Raw genomic sequence first — 25666 nt, forward strand, 5'->3', positions numbered from 1 at the left:
GTGGCAATATGATGGGGCAGTTTTGATGGGACAATTCTGATGGGGCAGTTTTGATGGCAGTTTTTGAAAAAAAAAATATTTTTGAAAAAAAAAATTTCGTTTACAAAAAAAAAAAAATCATTTTTGAAAAAAAATAATTCATTTTTGAAAAAAAAAACTTTTGAAAAAAATGTTCAGCTCTTTCAGCTAATGATGGGACTTCAACTTTTTTACTACTATTTATACTTTTTGAAATATTAAGCTTTTTAACACTTTTCACAGTTACTCAAGCCACTCCATCCAGTTACTCCGCCCACTCCAGTTGTAGAGGCAAGAACACTTTTCACAATTTCCCCAGAAATTGTACATTTTCTAGTTAAGTGTTCTTGCATAGCAAGACCACTTATTGTTATCTTACATATATATTATTAAGTGTTCTTGCATAGCAAGACCACTTACTGTTATCTCACATATATATTATTCTTATTATTATAGCCAAATTTACCACCCTAACTCCTCCCACAGTTTTTACACTACATAGACAAGTAATATACCGAAACGTGCGGATTGTTCCCGAATGGTGTGCTATTACTTTGTGGAACGTTTCGCCGAATGGTTCACGAAATATCGTCGTTTTTGCGGCGAAATTGGTCCCATAGGAATGAATGGGGAAACTAGAGTGGGAGATGACAAAAGCTGGAAAATCAGAACATGATTTCTAAACTGCCGCCACTCCCTCATTTTCAAGCCCACCTACACAAATCTTATATCAAAACGTTCAGCTATCCCTGCTGCCACTAAACATGTCCACGGCTAAGCCATAGTCCTGATAGTTTTCACAATATGACCATTTGTTTGCAACTCACGCCGTCCATTGACATTCATTGAAAATACACTCTAGCCCCCTCCAAATTTGAAGGGCAATTTCTAAACTGCGACTGTGCCTTCATTTTTAATATTTCAGAGACATACTATACATCAAAATCTAGGTCTGGGTCTTGTGATTCTCACAATATAAAGATCTTCGCTGTAGGATGTATAGTTTTTAAAATACGGCCATTTGTTTAGAGGTCATTTCAGGAAATTTTAGCCATTAATCAGAGTGTACTGTTAGTGTTTGTTTTGTTGCCATGGTTACCAAAGCTTCTGTTATACACAGGGGGGAAGGTGGCTGGAGCATCTCAGCTGATTACAGAGCCCGGGGGAGGGGACAGACACACCATGTACTGATTTATAATAGAGGAATATGATGGGGCAGTTTTGATGGGGTAATTCTGATGGGGCAGTTTTGATGAAGCAGTATTTGGGAAGCATAAACAGGGCATGAGCGTTGCTAGGAAACAGTGGTTGTAAACACAAGATGCTGAGACACTCCAAATGCATGTGACTTCATCTGCTAGACTTGATAATGCTTGTAGACTCCTCCCACAGTTTTCACACTACAGAGACAAATAATATACCGAAACGAGCGGATTGTTCCCGATTGGTGTGTTATTACTTTGTGGAATGTTTTGCCGAATGGTCCACGAAATGACGTTTTTGCGGCGAAATTGGTCCCATAGGAATGAATGGCGAAATGTTCAAAACTAGAGTGGGAAGTGACAAAAGCTGACAACCCCATGATCAGCCAAAACATTATGACCACCCCATGATCAGCCAAAACATTATGACCGCCCCATGTAAAAAAAAATATATTTTTGAAAAAAAAAAAAAATTTTTGAAAAAAGTAAAAAAATAATTTTTGAAAAAAAAAAAATCATTTTTGAAAAAAAAAATATATATTTTTGAAAAAAAATATATTTTTGAAAAAAAAAAATTATTTTTGAAAAAAAAAAATATTTTTGTAAAAAAAATTTCTTTTAAAAAAAAATTATTTTTGAAAAAAAAATATATTTGAAAAAAAAAAAAATATTTTTGAAAAAAAAAATTATTTTTGAAAAAAAAATTACTTTTTAAAAAAAATGTTCAGCTCTTTCAGCGAATGATGGAACTCTTTTACTACTATTTATACTTTTTAAAATATTAAGCTTTTTAACACTTTTCACAGTTACTCAAGCCACTCCACCCCACCCAGTTACTCCGCCCACTCCAGTTGTAGAGGCAAGAACACTTTCACAATTTCCCCAGAAATTGTACCTTTTCTAGTTCTTATTATTATTATAGCCAAATTTACCACCCTAACTCCTCCCACAGTTTTTACACTACATAGACAAGTAATATACCGAAACGTGCAGATTGTTCCCGAATGGTGTGCTATTACTTTGTGGAACGTTTCGCCGAATGGTTCACGAAATATCGTAGTTTTTGCGGCGAAATTGGTCCCATAGGAATGAATGGGGAAACTAGAGTGGGAGATGGCAAAAGCTGGAAAATCAGAACATGATTTCTAAACTGCCGCCACTCCCTCATTTTCAAGCCCACCTACACAAATCTTATATCAAAACGTTCAGCTATCCCTGCTGCCACTAAACATGTCCACGACTAAGCCATAGTCCTGATAGTTTCACAATATGACCATTTGTTTGCAACTCACGCCGTCCATTGACATTCATTGAAACTACACTCTAGCCCCTTCAAATTTGAAGGGCAATTTCTAAACTGCGACCGTGCCTTCAATTTTAATATTTCAGAGACATACTATGTATCAAAATCTAGGTCTGGGTCTTGTGATTCTCACAATATAAAGATCTTCGCTGTAGGATGTATAGTTTTTAAAATACAGCCATTTGTTTAGAGGTCATTTCAGGAAATTTTAGCCATTAATCAGCGTGTACTGTGTTTGTTTTGTTGCCATGGTTACCAAAGCTTCTGTTATACACAGGGGGGAGGTGGCTGGAGCATCTCAGCTCTGATTACAGAGCCCAGGGGAGGGGACAGACACACCATGTACTGATTTATAATAGAGGAATATGATGGGGCAGTTTTGATGGGGTAATTCTGATGGGGCAGTTTTGATGAAGTAGTATTTGGGAAGCATAAACAGGGCATGAGCGTTGCTAGGAAACAGTGGTTGTAAACACAAGATGCTGAGACACCCCAAATGCGTGACTTCATCTGCTAGACTTGATAATGCTTGTAGACTCCTCCCACAGTTTTTACACTACAGAGACAAGTAATATACCGAAACGAGCGGATTGTTCCCGATTGGTGTGTTATTACTTTGTGGAATGTTTCGCCGAATGGTCCACGAAATGACGTTTTTGCGGCGAAATTGGTCCCATAGGAATGAATGGCGAAATGTTCAAAACTAGAGTGGGAGGTGACAAAAGCTGACAACCCCATGATCAGCCAAAACATTATGACCACCCCATGATCAGCCAAAACATTATGACCACCCCATGATCAGCCAAAACATTATGACCGCCCCATGTAAAAAAAAATATATTTTTGAAAAAAAAAATAATTTTTGAAAAAAAAAAAATCATTTTTGAAAAAAAAAAAATAATTTTTGAAAAAAAAAAAAAAATCATTTTTGAAAAAAAAAAAATATTTTTGAAAAAAAAAAATATTTTTGAAAAAAAAAAATTATTTTTGAAAAAAAAAATTATTTTTGAAAAAAAAAATATTTTTGAAAAAAAAATTACTTTTAAAAAAAAAATTATTTTTGAAAAAAAAAATATTTTTGAAAAAAAAAATATTTTTGAAAAAAAAAATTATTTTTGAAAAAAAAATTACTTTAAAAAAAAAATAATTTCGAAAAAAAAATTATTTTTGAAATAAAAAAATTCATTTTTGAAAAAAAAAATTACCTTTGAAAAAAAAAATTCATTTTTGAAGAAAAAAAAATCATTTTTGAATAAAAAAAATTACTTTTGAAAAAAATGTTCAGCTCTTTCAGCGAATGATGGAACTTTTTTACTACTATTTATACTTTTTAAAATATTAAGCTTTTTAACACTTTTCACAGTTACTCAAGCCACTCCACCCCACCCAGTTACTCTGCCCACTCCAGTTGTAGAGGCAAGAACACTTTCACAATTTCCCCAGAAATTGTACCTTTTCTAGATATAATTAAGTGTTCTTGCATAGCAAGACCACTTAGTGTTATCTCACATATATATTATTATTCTTATTATAGCCAAATTTACCACCCTAACTCCTCCCACAGTTTTTACACTACATAGAAAAGTAATATACCGAAACATGCGGATTGTTCCCGATTGATGTGCTATTACTTTGTGGAACGTTTTTGCCGAATGGTTCACAAAATATTGCCATTTTTGCGGCAAAATTGGTCCCATAGGAATGAATGGGAAAATGTTCAAAACTAGAGTGGGAGGTGACAAAAGCTGAAAAATCAGGACATGATTTCTAAACTGCCACCACTCCCTCATTTTCAAGCCCACCTACACAAATCTTATATCAAAACGTTCGGCTATCCCTGCTGCCACTAAACATGTCCACAGCTAAGCCATAGTCCTGATAGTTTTCACAATATGACCATTTGTTTGCAACTCACGCCGTCCATTGACATTCATTGAAACTAAACTCTAGCCACTTCTAATTTGAAGGGCAATATCTAAACTGTGACCGTGCCTCCATTTTTAATATTTCAGAGACATACTATGCATAGAAATCTAGGTCTGGGTCTTGTGAGTCTCACAATATAAAGCTCTTCACTGTAGGATTTATAGTTTTTAAAATACGATCGTTTGAAGTACTACAGTTATTACAGCTATCATGATCCTGTGTATTGAGCAGTGGTTATGAAGTTACGCTTCATACAGGGCATGAGCGTTGCTAGGAAACAGTGGTTGTAAACACAAGATGCTGAGACCCCCCCCAATGCATGTGGTCATACCTTCATCTGCTAGGCTTGATAATGCTTATAGACTATTGGTGGAGGCAAGATTGGTGTGCTATTACTTTGTGGAACGTTTCGCCGAATGGTTCACGAAATATTGTAATTTTTGCGGCGAAATTGGTCCCATAGGAATGAATGGCGAAATGTTCAATGTCATTTAATTGGTGTGCTATTACCTTGTGGAACTTTGTGAAAAGCTGAAAAATACCAGTGTGAATCCGGCCTCAGTGTCATTTAATTGGTGTGCTATTGCTTTGTGGAACGTTTCGCCGAATGGTTCACGAAATATCGTCGTTTTTGCGGCGAAATTGGTCCCATAGGAATGAATGGGGAAATGTTCAAAACTAGAGTGGGAGGTGACAAAAGCTGACAACCCCATAATCAGCCAAAACATTATGACCACCCCATGATAAGCCAAAACATTATGACCGCCCCATGAAAATAAAAATTATTTTTGAAAAAAAAAAAAATCATTTTTGAAAAAAAAAAAAAAAACAACCATTTTCGGAAAAAAAAAAAAAAATAATTTTTGAAAAAAAAAAAAAAAAATTTTTTGAAAAAAAAAATTCATTTTTGGAAAAAAAAAGAAATATATATATATATATATTTTTGAAAAAAAATCAATTTTGAAAAAAAAAATATATTTTTGAAAAAAAAATCATTTTTGAAAAAAAGAAAATTAAAAAAAAAAATTCATAATTTTTGAAAAAAAAAATTAATTTTGAAAAAAATGTTCAGCTCTTTCAGCTAATGATGGGACTTCGTCAACTTTTTTACTACTATTTATACTTTTTAAAATATTAAGCTTTTTAACACTTTTCACAGTAACTCCAGCCACTCCAACCACACAACAGTTACTCAAGCCACTCCACCCAGTTACTCCGCCCACTCCAGTTGTAGAGGCAAGAACACTTTTCACAATTTCCCTAGAAATTGTAGCTTTTCTAGTTCTTGATATAATATTTCACAGCAGGGCCCGTTCCAGCACCCACCAAGAGTAACTGTGAGGACTTACAGTGTTGTGGCACCAGCACCACCACCAAAGGCCCAATTTTTCTACCACTGTTCAAGAATGGCATGTAATTACAATTCTTGATCTAATATTTCACAGCAGGGCCTGTTCCTGCGCCCACCAAGAGTAACTGTGAGGGCTTACAGTGTTGTGGCAACACCAACACCTAAGGCCCCAATTTCTGCAGAGTATATAGGGCAGGCCCCTACTTTCAAACATCCAACTTACAAACAACTCCTACTTGCAAACAGAAGGAGACAACAGGAAGTGAGATGAAATCTACCCCTAGGAAGGGAAATTCTCTCCTGTAAGAGTTAATATGGGAAAAACGTGTCTCCTCTTCACTGATGCTTTTTCACCAATCCTTGTTTCACTAAAAACCCCAAATTTTCAAAAAACATTTGTCATTGTGACAGAAAGTGAGGTGAAATCTTCTGAAGAGGTGCACAGACAGCAAAACAAATGTCACAGGGGTAATAACCCTTCCCTATGTTTTCCAAAAAGCTTAAAAATAGATTTTTTGGCTGGAGCTACACTTTAAAAATGTACCAGTTAAAATTTACAGATTCTACTTAACAACAAACCTACAGTCCCTGTCTTGTTTGCACCGCCTGTATACTGCTGTTCAGAGTATATAGGGCCAGGGGGCCCCACGCCTTTCCTTTTTTTAATTTGGGTGCGGGGTTCCCCTTAATATCCATACAAGACTCAAAGGGCCTGGTAATGGACTGGGGGGTACCCATGCCGTTTGTCTCACTGATTTTCATCCATATTGCCAGGACCCGACATTACATTAAAGCCGCAAGCAGTTTTAAATGACTTTTATTCCTTTAAAAATGTCATTTTGTGCAGGGACTGTTCTAAGCACAGGAAACACGCGCCACTTTACAGGCATACTATAGACACCCCCCTGGTACGATATTTAAAGGAATATTTCACTTTTTTTTTAACTTTAAGCATCATTAAAATCACTGCTCCCGAAAAAACGGCCATTTTTCAAACTTTTTTTTGCATTGATACATGTCCCCTGGGGCAGGACCCAGGTCCCAGGTCCCCAAATCCTTTTTGGGACAATAACTTGCATATTAGCCTTTAAAATTAGCACTTTTGATTTTGAACGTTCGAGTCCCATAGACGTCAATGGGGTTCTAAAGTTCGCATGAACTTTCGATCCATTCGCAGGTTCCGGTGCGAACCGAACCGGGGGGTGTTCGGCTCATCCCTATTTAGGTTATAGTCACTTTAGGGGCAGTAGAAGGTTTACTTACCTGTAAAAGGAGTTTGTATGCCAGTAACTCCACAGAGCACATGTTGAGTAGAAGAAATTGTATCAGGTGCCTGTGAGAGCTAAAGTATTTCTGGACCTTGTTGTCTCTGGGTTGGAAAACACCCCTAAAAGCTCTAGAACCCTGATACCCCTCCTGTAGGTACAAACCTGTTGTTGGTAATACAAAGACCCCATTGCGGTCTTATGCTGAGAATAAGCAAACTTTATTTTATGTTACTAAGCCAAAGAAAAGCTTGCTGCTGAAAGAGTTGTGTATATATACTGTATATATAAAACCAATGGTGGCACGCACTGTAGTTACCTATATTCCATGCTACAAACATCTAGCAGGCTCCCAAACACAGCTACTCATTTGAATCTGAAAATAGAATGGATGGATAGAATGGAGGAATGGATGGATGGAGCACAGTTTTTTTTTTGCTTTTTCTTTATTCAAACTCTAATGTCACAAGGAACATAAAACGATCAGTTCTGCGTCACTGGCCTTTTTCAAGTTTACACGAGCTTGCATACAAAACCACAGCGTTATATACATCCACAATAAAAAAGGAAGCAGGCTACACACACAGCATTTGGTAACTAAATACGTATGAATACATAATAGCAATTTGTCATTATATCGATCTAGCTCAATAATCATGTATGAGCATCATACATGATGCAATGACCTGACATTAAAATGATACAAAATAACATGCTCTTTTACTAAACTGTCAAAGTACATAGTACTTTGACAGCATAAAGATACTGAGTAGCAAGCTCATATTCAAAACAAAATCGTCCACAATGATCACTCGTTCCTGCTCTAATTTAGCCAAGGAGAGCTAAATAATAATAAATGAAAATAATGTACTACCAAAATGTACAGCAGACTTTTAGAAAATACAAAGGTCATAATCTTAGTAATTTTGATAATCTAAGGCAACTTTCACACTGGGGTGGCCGGACATCGGCGGTAAAGTGGCGCTATATTTAGCGTCGCTTTACCATCGTTTTAGCGGCGTTATTCGGCCACTAGCGGGGCAGTTTTAACCCCTGCTAGTGGCCGAAAAAGGGTTAAAACCCCTCTCAAAGCGCCGCTGCAGTGACACTTTGCCGGCGGGTTTGTTTTCAATGGGAAGGGGCGCTTCAGGAGCGGTGAATATAGCTCTGCAAAGATGCGGCTTGCAGGACTTTTTTGACCATCCTGCAAATGCACCGCTCCAATGTGAGAGCCTTCGGGCTTTCACACTGGAGACACAGGAGAGGCGCTTTACAGGCGCTATACAGTCACTATTTTTAGTGCTGTAGCGCCTGTAAAGCACCTCGGTGTGAAAGTAGCCTAAGTCATCTTGATATAGTGATGACAATTAATTCGCTTGACCATTCTTTTTTTTTTTTTTTTCAGCTCTAAAACCTTATCGTCAAAATATATATATTGGGGAATGGGGTTACCTTGCACTGATCTGACAGGTTACGGGGAAAGCTGATACTTGGGAAAAAGTTTGGAGTGGTCTCTGTATGTGGGGTTGTCAAAGACTATCTAATGTCCTTTGTAATCCTGTCAACATTAGCAAGAACTGCTACCTTAAGAATTGGAGTGATCCAGGGATTGCCTCATGACTTGATATTTTGGGACCTTTTATGAACAAAAGCTTGAAGGGTCAGGGGCCTCCCCCAAAAAGGAGAAACCCCCAGATAAAGTGATTGATACTGTGTTGCAGATGATGAATAATGATGATGGATGCCAAGATGTTTGTGAACTTACAGAAACCGACCTAGGATCCCTGGAGGTGTTTGCGGGATTAGAAACAGAGTTCTTCCTCTGAGCCAGACTTGTCATATCTTAGGGGCTCCCAAGAGGATTTCCTTAGTGCTTAAAGGAAAGACCACTTTGATCCTTGCCAGGGGACAGGTCACACTTTTGAATGATGAGCCACAGCAACCTGTGGCAGATATGCAGTCCCCCCAATTTGCTGTAAATCATGCATTACAGTACAGAGTAACCAAGGAGGATGTCAGGGGAGGGCTGGTAGCCTTAGGCTTGAGGGGCAAGTCCAGTCAAGTGGCCCATTGAACCATCGAATCAGCTCAACATCCATGCCTACCTGGTTTTATAATGGACATTAATGTTATGAAGCAAGACAAATATGATACAATGTGGTAACATAATTTAAAGTGTTACTAAAGTCAAAATTTTTTTTTTTTAAATTAAAATAACAAACATGTTATACTTACTTGCTCTTTGCAGTGGTATTGCTCAGAGCAGCCCCAATCCTCATCTTCTGGGGTTCCTGGCGGTGATCTTGGCCCCTTCTCTTCTTTTGAGGGACTACCATAGCCAGTCGCTGGCTATGGGGAGAGCGTAGTATGCGTGCTCTCGACCTGTGTGTCTATGGAGCCGCACTCCATAGCCTTACACACCCCCCACTTCCTCATCACTGCATCTGATTGACAGCAGCAAGAGCCAATGGCTCCTGTTGCTGCTTGAGTGCTGTGTAAAGAGGAAAAGAGGGGAGAATAGATGCAGCGTGCACAGCGCTAATCTCTTCTCCCCTCTCTTACTTTTCACACAGGGGAAGTGGGGGGGGGGCATACAGAAACTGAATTTTTTTTACCTTTATGCAAACAATGCATTGAGGTAAAAAAACTTTTTAGGTTTATTAACACTTTAATGTTAATAATAACAAAAGAGGTTTAACAAAAATAATGCATCAGTGCAGCCTCACCAGTGCCCATCAATGCAGTCTCACCAGTGCCCATCAGATCAGCCTCATCAGTGCCCATAAATGCAGCCTCACCAGTGTCCATCAATGCAGCCTAATCAGTGCCAATCAATGCAGCATCATCAGTGCCCATCAATGCAGTGTCACCAGTGCCCATTAATGCAGCCTGACCAGTGCCCATCAATGCAGCCTGATCAGTGCCCATCAATGCAGCCTGACCAGTTCTCATCAGCTCAGCCTGATCAGTGCCCATCAATGCAGCCTCACCAGTGAGCATCAATGCAGCCTGATCAGTGCCCATTAGTGATGAGCCGAACACCCCCCTGAACCTGCGAACGGACCGAAAATTTGCACGAACATTAGAACCCCATTGAAGTCTAAGTGACTCGAATGTTCAAAACCAAAAGTGTTCATTTTAAAGGCTAATTTGCATGGTATTGTCCTAAAAAGGGTTTGGGGACCCGGGTCCTGCCCTAGGGGACATGTATCAATGCAAAAAAAAGTTTTAAAAAAGACAGTTTTTTCAGGATGCAGTGATTTTAATAGATGCTTAAAGTGAAAAAAAAGTGAAATATTCCTTTAAATATCGTACCTGGGGGGTGTCTATAGTATTCCTGTAAAGTGGCGTATGTTTCCAGTGCTTAGAACAGTCCCTGTACAAAATTACATTTTGAAAGGAAAAAAGTCATTTAAACTGCTTGCGGCTTTAATGTAATGTCGGGTCCCGACAATATGGATGAAAATCAGTGAGACAAACGGCATGGGTACTCCCCCCCCCAGTCCATTACCAGGCCCTTTGGTTCTTGTATGGATATTAAGGGGCCCTGAACAGCAGTATACATGCGGTGCAATCAAGACAGGGACTGTAGGTTTGTTGTTAAGTAGAATCTGTTTGTAATTTTGAACTGGTACATTTTTAAAGTGTAGTTTCAGTCAAAAAATCTATTTTTAAGCTTTTTGGAAAACATAGAGAAGGGTTATCACCCTTGTGACATCTGTTTTGCTGTCTGTGCTCCTCTTCAGAAGATTTCACCTCACTTTCTGTCACAATGACAAATGTTTTTAGAAAATTTGGGGTTTTTAGTGAAACAAGGATTGGTGATAAAGCATCAGTGGAAAAGAGAAACGTTTTTCCCATAGTAACCCTTATAGGAGAGAATTTCCCTTCCTGGGGTAGATTTCATCTCACTTCCTGTTGTCTCCTTCCGTTTGCAAGTAGGAGTGGTTTGTAAGTTGGATGTTTGAAAGTAGGGGCCTGCCCTATATACTCTGCAGAAATTGTGGCCTTAGGTGTTGGTGTTGCCACAACACTGTAAGCCCTCACAGGGCCCTGCTGTGAAATATTAGATCAAGAATTGTAATTACATGCCCCTGTTGAACAGGGGCAGAAAAATTGGGCCTTTGGTGATGGTGGGGGTGCTGGTGCCACAACACTGTAAGTCCTCACAGTTACTCTTGGTGGGCGCTGGAACGGGTCCTGCTGTGAAATATTAGATCAAGAATTGTAATTACATGCACCTGTTGAACAGGGGCAGAAAAACTGGGCCTTTGGTGGTGGTGGTGGTGGTTTTGTTGGTGCCATAACACAGTAAGTCCTCATAGTGACTCTTGGTGGGTGCTGGAACGGGCCCTGCTGTGAAATATTAGATCAAGAATTGTAATTACATGTCCCTGTTGAACAGGGACAAAAAAATCGGGCCTTAAGCACTGGTGCTGGTGCCACAACACTGCAACCCCTCACAGATACTCTAGTTGGAGCGCAGGAACGAGCCCTGCTGCAAAGAATTGCATCAAAAATTGTAATTACATGCCCCTGTTAAACAGGGGCTGAAAAATTGGGACTTAGCCACTGGTGGCGGAGCCCACAAACAAAAATATTCTTACAAGCTATCAGCATGATCATTGAGGAGGAAGAAGATAGTCACTCAGCATAACAGGATAGTCACTCAGCATCAGCATAGGCAGTCTTAAAGGTATCTGACATTTCAAAAAAATGTATTCGGTTACATCAGCATCAGGTGCTTGGTATCTGGTGGTGATCCAAGACTGATTCATTTTTTTGAAGGTCAGTCGATCCACCGAGTCAGTGGACAGGCGCACCCTGTGATCGGTTACAAAGCCTCCAGCAGTACTGAATGTGCATTCCAAAAGAACGCTGGATGCAGGACAGGCCAGTAGCTCAATTGCATACTGTGCAAGCTCTGGCCAGTGATCCATCCTCAAGACCCAGTAACTCAGAGGATTTTTGGTGGGAAAGGTGTCCAAGTAAGATCTTGCCCCTAGGTATTCCTACACCATGTAAAACAGACGCTGGCGATGGTTGCTGGAACCGATCGCACCTTGGGGTGTGGACTAAAAAACTGTCTGAACGCAGCGTGTGCTCCAACAGGTGGACAAGGGGGACAGTGTCACTGATGCATGCACTGTCACTGCTCACCATCCTCGTGGCCTCCTCAAATGGTGACAGGACAGTGCATGCATCCCTGATCATGGCCCACTGGCGTGGGGAAAAAAACAAGCTCCCCTGACCCTGTCCTGGTGCCATAGTCGCACAGGTACTCATTGATGGCCCTCTGTTGCGTGTGCAGCCGCTGCAGCATGGCCAACGTTGAGTTCCACCTGGTGGGCACGTCACAGATTAGGCAGTTCTTGGGCAGGTTAAATTCCTTTTGGAGGTCAGCCAGCCGAGCACTGGCATTATATGACCGGCAGAAAAGCACACAGACTTTCCTGGCCTGCCTCGGGACATCCTGTAAGCCCGGGTACCTGCCCAAGAACCGCTGCACCACCAAGTTAAGGATGTGAGCCAAACAGGGCACATGGGTCAGTTGTCCCTGTCGGAGGGCGGAAAGGAGGTTGGTGCCATTGTCGCAAACCACCATTCCTGACTTAAGTTGGCGTGGCATCAACCACCTCTGAACCTGCCCTTGCAGAGCTGAAAGAATCTCTGCCCCAGTATGGCTCCTGTCCCCCAAGCACACCAGCTCAAGCACTGCATGGCATCTTTTGGCCTGCGTACTTGCGTAGCCCCTTGAACGCCTACGGAGCACCGCTGGTTCCAAGGACAAAGCACAGGAAGAGGCCATGGAGGAAGAAGAAGAGGAGGGGGTGGAGGAGAGAGGTGTGTTTCAGAATCACCAGCAGTGGCATTTTGGAGGCGTGGTGGCGGAACAACCTCCAACACTACTGCACCTTGTCCTGCATCCTTCCCAGCTGCCAGCAGAGTCACACAATGAGTCGTGAAACTTAGGTAACGTCCCTGTCCATGCCTTACACCTTACCGCTGACTGCCCTGTCCAGCGAGGCCAAGACATTGCCTTCCACATGCCGGTAGAGAGCCAGGATTGCCTTCCATGAGAAAAAGTGGCATTTGGGAACCTGCCACCGAGGAACCGCACATTCCACAAACTCACGGAAGGGGGCAGAACCTACCAACTGAAAAGGTAGCAGTTGAAGTGCTAGCAATTTAGCCAAGCTAGCGTTCAACCGCTGGGCATGTGGATGGCTGGGAGTGAATTTCTTTCTGCGGTGCAGCAGCTGGGGCAGGGAAATTTGCCTGGTACAATCTGACATCGGTGTACCAATAGCAGATTGCCCGCAAGAACTTGGCTGTGACACACCTAATTCTACACCTTGATTCCTCTCAAAGCAGGTCTCAGAGAGGACTGAAGGTATAGTGGTGTTGGAGATCCCAGCTGATGAGGAGCAAGGAGAGGTCCTCTTTGTTCTTTGGTGTGGGTCTTTTAGGTATGCTTGCCAATGAACTGCATGGCAGGTCAACATATGTCTTGTCAAGCATATGGTGCCCAAGCACCATAGCCTCATCAGTGCCCATGTTGCAAATAGTAGAGGTGGGATCTGATGCACTTGTCTCAAAAAGGCCCATGCCAAAGAACTTTTGGAATAACGCACAGAGACAGCAGGGCCCTGCACATGTGGAGCTCTGCGGTGTGATGCAGTCAGTGTGCTGCCCTTAAGCTGGCCCCTGGAGGGCATCCTGCCTCGTTGGTGATGTGCCTCCTTCTCCTCCTCTCTCCTATCAGGCACCCACGTGGAGTCAGTGACCTCATCATCCCCTCCCCTCCTCATCGCTGGAGCAAACCTGGCGGTATGCTGCAGCAGGGGAACATGACTGCCAGATTGCTATCCTTCTTGAGCACCCCCTCTCCCTGGGCTCACGTTACTGCCTTCCTCTAGCTGAGTACCATCATCAGAGCCTTCAAAACGCTGGGCATCCTACTTAACACTGTGGTCAAACAGTTCGGGGGACTCCTCAGGAGTACACGGTGGGGCTAGGGAAGGAGTCACTGATGCCATTGAGCCGAGGGAAGAGGCCACGTTGGTAGCTGCTTTGCCAAAGTACCCCGAGTCTGGGTGAGAGAGGATGAGGAAGATGAGGACGGCTTAGTCATCCACTCGACCAAGTCTTCCGCATGTTGTGGCTCAACACGGCCAGCTGCCGAAAAAAAGGCCAAGCGTGTCCCACGGCCACATGCTGATGAGGATTCACCAAGTCCACGACCAGCACTGTTGCCTCTAGACACAGAGCCTGCTTGCCCTCTTTTATTGGCTTGTGACTGTCTGCCTCTCTATGTTGGACTTCCAGACATACTATTGGCCTGCAGTAAGATGTAGCTGCACAAAACTGGGATGTATATATATATATATATACCGATTATACTGCAGCTAGCAGAATCAACTGCCTGCCTGTAGTATTATTAGTATGAGAACACCTGCACTTGTCTTCAGGTAGCTATACTGTAGGTGCAACTGTGCAGGGTACACAATACAGTAACTGGAAATACGTCAAGAGCCTACACAAGCACCTGGCTTCAGGTAGCTATCCTGTAGGTGCAACTGTGCAGGGTACACAGTACATTAACTGGAAATACTGTAAAAACACCTGCCTGCCTGTCAGTATATTAGGAAGAGAAGAACAGGATCTAGTTGAACTAAATACAGTATATATATATATATATATATATATATATATATATATATATACATACATACACACACACACAAAACACCTGGGATGCATATATATACACAATACACTATGTGCAGCTAACTGACTCAACCTGCCTACTCTATCTAACTTAAATCAAATGACACTGACTCTCTGTCTATCTCTCTCCAGTCTCCACCGCAATACACTACACAAGGCCGCCACAGAGGTGGCCTTATATAGTGTGGGGCGTGTACTAAACCTCCTGAGCCATAATTGACCAAAGCCTCCTTGGCTTTGGCCAATTACGGCTCTCTGTACACACAGCGCTGTGATCGGCCAAGCATGCGGGTCATAGTGCATGCTTGGCCAATCATCAGCCAGCAATGCACTGCAATGGCACAGTGAATTACGATGCGCTACTCGAATTTGGCACGAACAGCCCATATCGTTAGCAATTCGGCAAACGACCTAACACACAAACACATTTGTTCAACTCGAACACGAAGCTCATCCCTAGTGCCCATCAATGCACCCTCACTAGTACCCATCACCTCAGCCTCACCAGTGTCCAACAATGCAGCCACCTCAAGGCCCATCAGCTCAGCCTCATCAGTGCCCATAAATGCAGCCAGATCAGTGCCCATCAATGCAGCCCGATCAGTGCCCATCAATGCAGCCCAATCAGTGAGCAACTGCCCATCAATGCAGCATCACCAGTGCCCATCAGTGCAGCCTCACCAGTGTCCATCAATGCAGCCTTATCAGTGCCCATCAGCTCAGCCTCACCAGTGCCCATCAATGCAGCCTGATGTGGGAGTCAGCTGTGTCAAGGTCTCTCACCTCAGCGATGGCAGCTCAGCAGTCCTTGCACAGCCTCCTGGGGGGGTGATGCTCCTGATCCTGGGGTCAAGTTGTTGCAGCCAGTGTCCAACCCCACAGCCTGAGCCAGTCACATGCACCCTGACTCCCTGGCATGCCCTGCCTGCCTCAAAAGACCAGGAGTTGTAGTTTCCTCTGCGCTGCTCTCAGTTCTCCACCCCTTCCCATTCTGCACAATTCCCCCCAGTCTGCCCAATCCCTCCTACCCCCAGTCTGCACAACCCCACCATCTGCACAACCCCCCTATTCTGCCCAATCCCTCCTACCCCCATCTGCAAAATCCCCCCCAGTCTGCCAAATCTCTCCTACCCCCAGCCTGCACAATCCCTCTTCCAGTCTGCCCAATTCTCCCCACAACCTCAGTCTGCCCAATCCTTTCTACCCCCAGTCTGCACCCCCCCCAGTCTGCCCAATACATCCTACCCCTAGTCTGCACAATCCCCCCTCCCCAGTCTGCCCTATCCCTCCTACCCCCAGTCTGCAACCCCCCAGTCTGCACAATCCCTCCTACCCCCAGTCTGCACAATCCCTCCTACCCCCATTCTGCACAATCCCCCCCATCTATACAATCCCTCCTAATCATAGTCTTGACAATTCCCCTCCCATCTGCCCAATCCCCCCGACATTCTGCCCAATCTCTCCTACCCCCAGTCTGCACAATCCCCCCAGTCTGCACAATCCCTCCTACCCCCAGTCTGCACAATCCCTCCTACCCCCAGTCTGCACAATCCTCCTCCCAGTCTGCCTAATCCCCCACAGCCTGCACAATCCCTCCTACCCCCAGTCTGCACAATCCTCCTCCCAGTCTGCCTAATCCCCCACAGCCTGCACAATCCCCCCTACCCCAAGTCTGCCCAATACCTCCTACCCCCAGCTTGCACAATTCCTCCTACCCACAGTCTGCACAACCCCCCCAGTCTGCACAATCCCTCCTACCCCCAGTCTGCACAATCCCTCCTACCCCCAGTCTGCACAATTCCCCCCCATCTGCACAATCCCTCCTACCCATAGTCTTTACAATTCCCCTTCCGTCTGCCCAATCCCCCCCACATTCTGCCCAATCTCTCCTACCCCCAGACTGCACAATCTCCCCCAGTCTGCACAATCCCTCCTACCCCCAGTCTGCACAATCCCTCCTACCCCAGTCTGCTCAATCCCTCCTACCCCCAGTCTGCACAATCCTCCCCCCCAGTCTGCCTAATCCCTCCTACCCCCGTCTGCACAATCCCCCCCCAGTCTGCCCAATCCCTCCTACCCCCAGTCTGCAGAACCCCCCTACCCCCAGTCTGCGCAATCCCCGCTACCCCCAGTCTGCCCAATACCTCCTACCCCCAGCTTGCACAATTCCTCCTACCCCCAGTCTGCACAATCCCCCCTCAGTCTGCCCAATCCCTCCTAACCCCAGTCTGCCCAATCCCCCCTACCCCCAGTCTGCACACCCCCTAGTCTGCACACCCCCAGTCTGCCCAATCCCCCCTACCCCCAGTCTGCACAATCCCCCCCAGTCTGCCCAATCCCCCCCATTCTGCCCAATCCCTCCTACCCCCAGTCTGCACCCCCCCAAGTCTGCCCAATACATCCTACCCCTAATCTGCACAATCCCCCCTTCCCAGTCTGCCCAATCCCTCCTACCCCCAGTCTGCAAAACTCCCCAGTCTGCACAATCCCTCCTACCCCCAGCCTGCACAATTCCTCCTACCCCCAGTCTGCAGAACCCCCCTACCCCCAGTCTGCGCAATCCCTGCTACCCCCAGTCTGCCCAATACCTCCTACCCCCAGCTTGCACAATTCCTCCTACCCCCAGTCTGCACAATCCCCCCTCAGTCTGCCCAATCCCTCCTAACCCCAGTCTGCCCAATCCCCCCACCCCCAGTCTGCACACCCCCTAGTCTGCACACCCCCAGTCTGCCCAATCCCCCCTACCCCCAGTCTGCCCAATCCCTCCTACCCCCAGTCTGCACAATCCCCCCCAGTCTGCCCAATCACTCCTACCCCCAGTCTGCACCCCCCCAAGTCTGCCCAATACATCCTACCCCTAATCTGCACAATCCCCCCCACCCCAGTCTGCCCAATCCCTCCTACCCCCAGTCTGCAAAACCCCCCAGTCTGCACAATCCCTCCTACCCCCAGTCTGCCCAATCCCTCCTACCCCCAGTCTGCACCCCCCCCAAGTCTGCCCAATACATCCTACCCCTAATCTGCACAATCCCCCCTTCCCAGTCTGCCCAATCCCTCCTACCCCCAGTCTGCAAAACCCCCCAGTCTGCACAATCCCTCCTACCCCCAGTCTGCACAATTCCTCCTACCCCCAGTCTGCAGAACCCCCCTACCCCCAGTCTGCGCAATCCCCGCTACCCCCAGTCTGCCCAATACCTCCTACCCCCAGCTTGCACAATTCCTCCTACCCCCAGTCTGCACAATCCCCCCTCAGTCTGCCCAATCCCTCCTAACCCCAGTCTGCCCAATCCCCCCTACCCCCAGTCTGCACACCCCCTAGTCTGCACACCCCCAGTCTGCCCAATCCCCCCTACCCCCAGTCTGCACAATCCCCCCTACCCCCAGTCTGCACAATCTCCCCCAGTCTGCCCAATCACTACCCCCAGTCTGCACCCCCCCAAGTCTGCCCAATACATCCTACCCCTAATCTGCACAATCCCCCCACCCCAGTCTGCCCAATCCCTCCTACCCCCAGTCTGCAAAACCCCCCAGTCTGCACAATCCCTCCTACCCCCAGTCTGCACAATTCCTCCTACCCCCAGTCTGCACAATCCCTCCTACCCATAGTCTGCCCAATTCCCTTCCCGTCTGCCCAAACCCCCCCACATTCTGCCCAATCTCTCCTACCCCCAGTCTGCACAATCCCCCCCAGTCTGCACAATCCCTCCTACCCCCAGTCTGCCCAATTCCTCCTACCCCCAGTCTGCACAAACCTCCCCCAAGTCTGCCTAATCCCTCCTACCCCCAGTCTGCACAATCCCCCCCAGTCTGCACAATCCCTCCTACCCCCAGTCTGCAGAACCCCCCTACCCCCAGTCTGCGCAATCCCCCCTACCCCCAGTCTGCCCAATACCTCCTACCCCCAGCTTGCACAATTCCTCCTACCCCCAGTCTGCACAATCCCCCCCTCAGTCTGCCCAATCCCTCCTAACCCCAGTCTGCCCAATCCCCCCTACCCCCAGTCTGCAAACCCCCCAGTCTGCCCAATCCCCCCACCCCCAGTCTGCACACCCCCAGTCTGCCCAATCCCCGCTACCCCCAGTCTGAACAATCCTCCCCAGTCTGCCCAATCCCTCCTACCCCCAGTCTGCACACTCCCCCCCCAGTCTGCCCAATCCCTCCTACCCCCAGTCTGCACACCCCCCCCCAGTCTGCACAATTCCCCCCCCCCCCCAGTCTGCCCAATCCCTCCTACCCTCAGTAAGCACAACCCCCCCAGTCTTCACAATCCCCCTTCAGTTTACACAATCCCCCTCCTCCTAATCTGCACAATCGCCCCCACCACAACTTTGTAGAACCACCTTTCATTGCAATTACACCTGCAAGTCTTTTTGGGTATGTCTTTACCAACTTTGCACATCTAGAGTGTTACATTTTTGCCCATTCTTTGCAAAGTAGCTCAAGCTCTATCAGATTGGATGGAGAGCATATGTGAACAGAAATTTTCAAGTCTTGCCACAGATTCTTATTTGGATTTAGGTCTGGACTTTGACTGGGCCATTCTAACACATGAATATGCTATGATCTAAACCAGGGGTCGGGAAACTTTCTAAGCAAGGGGCCAATTTATTGTCCTTCAGGATTTGGGGGGGGCGACTGTGGCCAGTGAGAGTAGAAAATGCTTACAGCATCGATGCCCTATCATTGGTATTAATGGGTGGGATAGTGCCCTATTTATGGTGTCAGTAGGGGGAATGGTGCCCTATCATTGGTGTCTGTCTGTAGAAAAGTGCCCCAAGGGGGCCATAGTTTGGAGACCACTGATCTAAACCACTCCATTTTAGCTCTGGCTGTATGTTTAGGGTCGTTGTCCTGCTGGAAGGTGGACCTCTGCCCCAGTCTCAAGTCTTTTGCAGACTCTAATGCCCCGTACACACAATTGGACATTGATGGGACATTCCGACAACAAAATCCATGGATTTTTTTCTGACGGATGTTGGCTCAAACTTGTCTTGCATTCACACGGTCACACAAAGTTGGTCGGAAATTGCGAACGTCAAGAACGCGGTGATGTACAACATGTACGAGCCGAGAAAAATTAAGTTCAATAGCCAGTGTGGCTCTTCTGCTTGCGTGGAACTTTGTGCGTCGGAATTGTGTACACACGATCGGAATCTGCGCGAACGGATTTTGTTGTCGGAAAATTTGAGAACCAGATCTCAAATTTTGTGACGGAAATTCCGGTGGAAATTGTCCAATGGAGCCTACACATGATCGGAATTTTCGTCAACAAGCTCCGATCGCACATATTACGCCGGAAAGTCCGATTGTGTGTATGGGGCCTAACAGGTGTTCTTCCAAGATTTCCCTGTATTTTGCTCCATCCATCTTCCCATCAGCTCTGTCCCTGCTGAAGAAAAGCATCCCCACAACATGATGCTGCCACCACCACCATGTTTCATGGTGGGGATGGTGTGTTCAGGATGATGCGCAGTGTTACTTTTGCGCCAAACGTAGTGTTTTGCTTTTAGGCCACAAAGTTCAATTTTGGTCTCATCTGACCAGAGCACCTTCTTCCACATGTTTACTCTGTCTCCCACATGGCTTCCCACAAACTGCAAACAGGGCTTTCTTTCAAAAATGTCTTTCTTCTTGCCATTCTTCCATAAAGGCCAGAGTGTGGAGTGCACAACTAATAGTTGTCCTGTGGAGAGATTCTCCCACCTGAGCTGTGGATCTCTGCAGCTCCTCCAGAGTTACCATGGGCCTCTTGGCTGCTTCTCTGAATAATCCTCTCCTTGCCTGGCCTGTCAGTTTAGGTGGAGCGCCATGTCTTGGTAGGTTTGCAGTCGTGCCATACTCTTTCCATTTTCGGATGATGCATCAATGCACCCTCACCAATGCCCATCACCTCAGCCTCACCAGTGTCCAACAATGCAGCCTCCTCAAGGCCCATCAGCTCAGCCTCATCAGTGCCCAAAAATGCAGCCAGATCAGTACCCTTCAATGCAGCCTGATCAGTGCCCATCAATGCAGCCCGATCAGTGCCCAACTGCCCATCAATGCAGCATCACCAGTGCCCATCAGTGCAGCCTCACCAGTATCCATCAATGCAGCCTGATCAGTGCCCATCAATGCAGCCTCACCAGTGTCCATCAATGCAGCCTCACCAGTGTCCATCAATGCAGCCTTATCAGTGCCCATCAGCTCAGCCTCACCAGTGCCCATCAATGCAGCCTGATGTGGGAGTCAGCTGTGTCAAGGTCTCTCACCTCAGCGATGGCAGCTCAGCAGTCCTTGCACAGCCTCCTGGGGGGTGATGCTCCTGATCCTGGGGTCAAGTTGTTGCAGCCAGTGTCAAACCCCACAGCCTGAGCCAGTCACATGCACCCTGACTCCCTGGCATGCCCTGCCTGCCTCAAAAGACCAGGAGTTTTAGTTTCCTCTGCGCTGCTCTCAGTTCTCCACCCCTTCCCATTCTGCACAATTCCCCCCAGTCTGCCCAATTCCTCCTACCCCCAGTCTGCACAACCCCACCATCTGCACAACCCCCCCCCCCCATTCTGCCCAATCCCTCCTACCCCCGTCTGCAAAATCCACCCCCAGTCTGTCAAATCTCTCCTACCCCTAGCCTGCACAATCACCCCCCCAGTCTGCCCAATTCTCCCCACCCCTTCAGTCTGCCCAATCCTTCCTACCCCCAGTCTGCACCCCCCCAGTCTGACCAATACATCCTACCCCTAGTCTGCACAATCCCCCTCCCCAGTCTGCCCAATCCCTCCTACCCCCAGTCTGCAAACCCCCCCAGTCTGCACAATCCCTCCTACCCCCAGTCTGCACAATCCCTCTTATCCCCAGTCTGCACAATCCCTCCTACCCCCAGTCTGCACAATCCCTCCTACCCCCAGTCTGCACAATCCCTCCTACCCCCAGTCTGCACAATCCCTCCCCATCTGCCCAACCCCTCCTACCCATAGTCTTTACAATTCCCCTCCCGTCTGCCCAATCCCCCCCCCACATTCTGCCCAATCTCTCCTACCCCCAGTCTGCACAATCCCTCCTACCCCCAGTCTGCACAATCCCTCCTACCCCCAGTCTGCCCTATCCCTCCTACCCCCAGTCTGCACAATCCTCCTCCCAGTCTGCCTAATCCCCCCCCAGTCTGCACAATCCCTCCTACCCCCAGTCTGCAGCACCCCCTCACCCCCAGTCTGCGCAATCCCCCCTAACCCCAGTCTGCCCAATCCCTCCTACCCCCAGCTTGCACAATTCCTCCTACGCCAAGTCTGCACAACCCCCCCAGTCTGCACAATCCCTCCTACCCCCAGTCTGCACAATCCAGTCTGCACAATCCCTCCTACCCCCAGTCTGCACAATTCCCCTCCATCTGCACAATCCCTCCTACCCATAGTCTTTACAATTCCCCTCCCATCTGCCCAATCCCCCCCACATTCTGCCCAATCTCTCCTACCCCCTGTCTGCACATTCCCCCCAGTCTGCTCAATCCCTCCTACCCCCAGTCTGTACAATCCCTCCTACCCCCAGTCTGCCCAATCCCTCCTAGCCCCAGTCTGCCTAATCCCTCCTACCCCCAGTCTGCACAATCCCCCCCCAGTCTGCACAATCCCTCCTACCCCCAGTCTACAGAGCCCCCTACCCCCAGTCTGCCCAATACCTCCTACCCCCAGCTTGCACAATTCCTCCTACCCCCAGTGTGCACAATCCCCCCAATCCCTCCTAACCCCAATCTGCCCAATCCCCCCTACCCCCAGTCTGCACACCCCCCAGTCTGCCCAATCCCCCCACCCCCAGTCTGCACACCCCCTAGTCTGCCCAATCCTCCCTACCCCCAGTCTGCACAATCCCCCCCAGTCTGCCCGATCCCTCCTACCCTGGGTATGTCTTTACCAGCTTTGCACATCTAAAGTGTTAAATTTTTGCCCTTTCTTTGCAAAGTAGCTCAAGCTCTATCAGATTGGATGGAGAGCATATGTGAACAGAAATTTTCAAGTCTTGCCACAGATTCTCAATTGGATTTAGGTCTGGACTTTGACTGGGCCATTCTAACACATGAATATGCTATGATCTAAACCAGGGGTTGGGAAACACTCTAAGCAAGGGGCCAATTTATTGTCCTTCAGGATTTGGGGGGGCGACTGTGGCCAGTGAGAGTAAAAAATGCTTACAGCATCGGTGCCCTATCATTGGTATTAATGGGTGGGATAGTGCCCTATTTATGGTGTCAGTAGGGGGAATGGTGCCCTATCATTGGTGTCTGTCTGTAGAAAAGTGCCCCAAGGGGGCCATAGTTTGGAGACTACTGATCTAAACCATTCGATTTTAGCTCTGGCTGTATGTTTAGGGTCGTTGCCCTACTGAAAGGTGAACCGCCGCCCCAGTCTCAATTCTTTTGCAGACTCTAATGCCCTGTACACACGATTGAACATTGATGGGACATTCCGACAACAAAATCCATGGATTTTTTCTGACGGATGTTGGCTCAAACTTGTCTTGCATTCACACGGTCACACAAAGTTGGTCGGAAATTGCGAACGTCAAGAACGCGGTGATGTACAACACGTACGAGCCGAGAAAAATGAAGTTCAATAGCCAGTGTGGCTCTTCTGCTTGCGTGGAACTTTGTGCGTCGGAATTGTGTATGCACGTTCGGAATTTGCGCAAACGGATTTTGTTGTCGGAAAATTTGAGAAAAAGATCTCAAATTTTGTGTGACGGAAATTCCGATGGAAACTGTCTGATGGAGCCTACACATGATCAGAATTTCCGTCAACAAGCTCCGATCGCACATTTTACGTCAGAAAATCCGATCGTGTGTATGGGGCCTAACAGGTGTTCTTCCAATTCCATGTATTTGGCTCCATCCATCTTCCCATCAGCTCTGTCCCTGCTGAAGAAAAGCATCCCCACAACATGATGCTGCCACCACCACCATGTTTCACGGTGGGGATGGTGTGTTCAGGATGATGCGCAGGGTTACTTTTGCGCCACAGTAGTGTTTTGCTTTTAGGCCACAAAGTTCAATTTTGGTCTCATCTGACCAGAGCACCTTCTTCCACATGTTTACTCTGTCTCCCACATGGCTTCCCACAAACTGCAAACAGCACTTCTTATGGCTTTCTTTCAAAAATGGCTTTCTTCTTGCCACTCTTCCATAAAGGCCAGAGTGTGGAGTGCACAACTAATAGTTGTCCTGTGGAGAGATTCTCCCACCTGAGCTGTGGATCTCTGCAGCCCCTTCAGAGTTACCATGGGCCTCTTGGCTGCTTCTCTGAATAATCCTCTCCTTGCCCGGCCTGTCAGTTTAGGTGGAGCGCCATGTCTTGGTAGGTTTGTAGTCGTGCCATACTCTTTCCATTTTCGGATGATGGATTGAACAGTGCTCTATGAAATGTTCAAAGCTTGGGATATTTTTGTATAACCTAACCCTGCTTTAAACTTCTCTACAATTTTATCCTGTCTGGTGTGTTCACTGGCCTTCATGATGCTGTTTGTTCACTAAGGTTCTCTAACAAACCTTTGAGGGCTTCACAGAACAGCTGTATTTATACTTAGAATAAATTACACAGGGTTGAACTCTATTTACTAATTAGGTGACTTCTGAAGGCAATTGGTTCCACTAGATTTTAGTTAGGGATAGGGATGAGCTTCGAGTTCGAGTCGAACTCATGTTCGACTCGAACATTGGCTGTTCGCAAGTTCGCTGAACAGTGAACAATTTGGGGTGTTCGCGGCAAATTCGAATGCCGCAGAACACCCTTTAAAAGTCTATGGGAGAAATCAAAAGTGCTAATTTTAAAGGCTAATATGCAAGTTATTGTCATAAAAAGTGTTTGGGGACCCGGGTCCTGCCCCAGGGGACATGGATCAATGCAAAAAAAAGTTTTAAAAACGGCCGTTTTTTCAGGAGCAGTGATTTTAATAATGCTTAAAGTCAAACAATAAAAGTGTAATATCCCTTTAAATTTCGTACCTGGGGGGTGTCTATAGTATGCCTGTAAAAGGGCGCATGTTTCCCGTGTTTAGAACAGTCTGACAGCAAAATGACATTTTGAAGGAAAAAACTCATTTAAAACTACCCGCGGCTATTGCATTGCCGACAATACACATAGAAGTTCATTGATAAAAACGGCATGGGAATTCCCCAAAGGGGAACCCCGAACCAAAATTTAAAAAAAAAATGACGTGGTAGTCCCCCTAAATTCCATACCAGGCCCTTCAGGTCTGATATGGATATTAAGGGGAACCCCGGCCAAAATTAGAAAAAAAAAATGACGTGGGGTTCCCCCTAAATTCCATACCAGACCCTTCAGGTCTGGTATGGATTTTAAGGGGAACCCCGCGCCAAAAAAAAAAAAAAAAAAACGGCGTGGGGTCCCCCCAAAAATCCATACCAGACCCTTATCCGAGCACGCAACCTGGCAGGCCGCAGGAAAAGAGGGGGGGACGAGAGTGCGCCCCCCCCTCCTGAACTGTACCAGGCCACATGCCCTCAACATTGGGAGGGTGCTTTGGGGTAGCCCCCCAAAACACCTTGTCCCCATGTTGATGAGGACAAGGGCCTCATCCCCACAACCCTGGCCGGTGGTTGTGGGGGTCTGCGGGTGGGGGGCTTATCGGAATCTGGAAGCCCCCTTTAACAAGGGGACCCCCAGATCCCAGCCCCCCCCTGTGTGAAATGGTAAGGGGGTACTTACCCCTACCATTTCACTAAAAAACTGTCAAAAATGTTAAAAATGACAAGAGACAGTTTTTGACAATTCCTTTATTTAAATACTTCTTTCTTCTATCTTCCTTCATCTTCTGGTTCTTCTGGCTCTTCTGGTTCTTCCTCCGGCGTTCTCGTCCAGCATCTCCTCCGCGGCGTCTTCTA

This window comes from Aquarana catesbeiana, linkage group LG07 (genome assembly GCF_042186555.1).
Source record: "Aquarana catesbeiana isolate 2022-GZ linkage group LG07, ASM4218655v1, whole genome shotgun sequence".
Classification (NCBI taxonomy): Eukaryota; Metazoa; Chordata; class Amphibia; order Anura; family Ranidae; genus Aquarana; species Aquarana catesbeiana.